The sequence below is a fragment of the Phalangium opilio genome, unplaced genomic scaffold (genome assembly GCF_054372755.1).
Source record: "Phalangium opilio isolate 3A_F unplaced genomic scaffold, DU_Popi_V2 ptg000078l_1, whole genome shotgun sequence".
In the NCBI taxonomy this organism is placed as follows: Eukaryota; Metazoa; Arthropoda; class Arachnida; order Opiliones; family Phalangiidae; genus Phalangium; species Phalangium opilio.
Window position 1 is genome coordinate 3734788 of NW_028324186.1, and position 2716 is coordinate 3737503.

A 2716-nucleotide genomic window follows, 5' to 3' on the forward strand; every position below is an offset into this window, starting at 1 on the left:
CATTTTCTTCCTAAGGTATTTGTGTGAATTCACTTTTTACACTTCACTCAACATAAACCCATAAGCTACGGCTTTTATTCATATTCCTCCGTTAAATTCGCCTTATTCAAGCCAACAATTGGCCAGAGGAATTTGCTCTGCTGTGAAAGCCATGTTAGCATAGTGACGTAGCATTAGTGACGTAGCCATTATCCCCTCTGAAATAGCTCTAGAGCTCTGCGCGTGCTTGCAACTGATATTTATTTCAGCACGCGCATTCTTAGGATTAGGCTTAGGTAGTTTTTTTGCGTAAAAGAATTTTTCTGTTGCTGCTACCATGTAAGTTCAATCTCTATTTAAATCAGGGTTTACTGTTATTGTCCAGATTTGGCCACTTCATGACAAGCTCCAGATACAAACTTTTGGTGAACATATCTTATGAACTTATGAGTTATCCATGCTCGGTCTAGCCAATTCCATTCTCTACCCTCGGCTATGGCACCCTAATTTTTCCAATTTTTGCACCGCCTAAAATTTAAAGGGATAGTGCAGCCTCAGTTTATACCATTCAGGGAGCGCACCGGTCCTATAATTCCTATATTTTTGAAGCAGTCCTATATTATCCTATAATTTCATGAAAGGTCCTATAATATCCTATATTTTTGACTAAGTCGAAGTTTTCGTATAGTTTAGCATCAAATTTGTCAAAATTTAGCTGTTTTTATCGAGATGACATTTGAATAGACACCGAAATTGCGGAGCTCGCTTAGAATTTTTTAAATATTATATTATATTTTAATTAAGTTCTTCTGAGTTTTCAAAGTAAAATCCAATTTGTTATGTTTTATTTTTTGCGATTTGTATTATATATGAGCATTTTTAGTCCTATATTTTCCTATAAAAACACATTTTTTCTCCTATAAAATCCTATAATTCCGGAAAAAAATTCCTATTTTTCCCATAAGGAATTTAAATTTAAGAGTGGGCTCCCTGGATAAACCAAACGTATCCGATATGGTCTAGTGGCTAGGATGTCTGACTCTCACCCAGAAGGCCCGGGTTCAATTCCCGGTATCGGAGGTCAGTTTTCTATACATTTTATTAATCAACGATACTACGAGCTCAATTGTGATAAACCAAATAGATCCGATATGGTCTAGTGGCTAGGATATCAGGCTTTCACTCAGAAGGCCCGGGTTCAATTCCCGGTATCGGAGGTCAGTTTTCTGTAAATTTTATTAATCAACGATACTACGAGCTCAATTGTGATAAACCAAATAGATCCGATATGGTCTAGTCGCTAGGATATCAGGCTTTCACCCAGAAGGCCCGGGTTCAATTCCCGGTATCGGAGCTCAGTTTTCTATAAATTTTATTAATCAACGATACCACGAGCTCAATTGTGATAATTCAAACAGATACGATATGGTCTAGTGGCTAGGATATCTTGCTCTCACACAGAAGGTCCGGGTTCATTGCCTGGTATCAGAGGTCAGTTTTCTAAAAAACTTAATTATGAAAGGATACAAGAAGCTCAATTGTGAAAATTCAAGCAGATCCGGTATGGTCTAGTGGCTAGAATATATGGCTCTCACCCAGAAGGCCCGGGTTCCATTCCCGGTATCGGAGGTCAGTTTTCCATAAACTTTATTAAGAAACAATACTAGGAGCTCAATTGTGAAGAACTGAACGGATCCGATAGGGTCTAATGGCTAGGATATCTTGTTTTCACCCAGAAGGTCCGTGTTTTTTGCCTGGTATCAGAGGTTAGTTTTCTTTAAATTTTATTGATCAACGATACAAGGAGCACAATTGTGAAAAGCCGGTTAGTTACGATATGGTCTAGTGGCTAGGATATCTGGCTTTCACCCAGTAGACCCGGGTTCAATTCCCGGTATCGGAGGTCAGTTTTCTAAAAAACTTTATTATGAAACGATACCAGAAACTCAATTGTGAAAACCCAAGCAGATCCGATATGGTCTAGAAGCTAGGATATCTGGCTTTCACCCAGAAGGCCGGTTTCAATTCCCGGTATCGGAGGTCAGTTTTCTGTAAATTTTATTAATCAACGATACAAGGAGTTCAATTGTGCTAAACCAAACATATCCGATATGGTGTAGTGGCTCGGATATCTTGCTTTCACCCAGAAGGTCCGGGTTCAATTCCCGGTATCGGAGGTCAGTTTTCTATAAATTTCATTAATCAACGATACTAGGAGCTCAATTGTGATAAACCAAACAGATCCGATACGGTTTAGTGGCTAGAATATCTGGCTCTCACCCAGAAGGCCCGGGTTCAATTCCCGGTATCGGAGGTCAGTTTTCTATAGATTTTATTAGTCAACGATACTAGGAGCTCACTAGTGATAAACCAAACAGATCCGATATGGTCTAGTGGCTAGAATATCTTGCTTTCACCCAGAAGGTCCGGGTTTATTGCCTGGTATCAGAGGTTAGTTTTCTATAAATTTTATTGATCAACGATACTAGGAGCACAATTGTGAAAGGCCAATTGGATACGATATGGTCTAGTGGCTAGGATATCTGGCTTTCACCCAGTAGACCCGGGTTCAATTCCCGGTATCGGAGGTCAGATTTCTAAAAAACTTTATTTTGAAACGATACAAGAAGCTCAATTGTGAAATCCAAGCAGATCCGATGTGGTTTAGTGGCTAGGATATCTGGCTTTCGCTCAGAAAGCCCGGGTTCAATTCCCGGTAGCGGATGTCAGTTTTCTA

The 2716-nt window shown here is 39.5% G+C and overlaps 2 non-coding genes across 2 annotated transcripts; both read left to right on the forward strand.

Annotated features, from left to right (window-relative positions):
* The first annotated feature begins 987 nt into the window (after positions 1–987).
* On the forward strand, positions 988–1059 carry TRNAE-CUC (transfer RNA glutamic acid (anticodon CUC)). Its single transcript has one exon. It is a non-coding gene; the product is annotated as a tRNA-Glu (tRNA).
* A 1162-nt stretch (positions 1060–2221) lies between these two features.
* Positions 2222–2293, forward strand: TRNAE-CUC (transfer RNA glutamic acid (anticodon CUC)). The gene has a single exon. It is a non-coding gene; the product is annotated as a tRNA-Glu (tRNA).
* Positions 2294–2716: the final 423 nt, after the last annotated feature.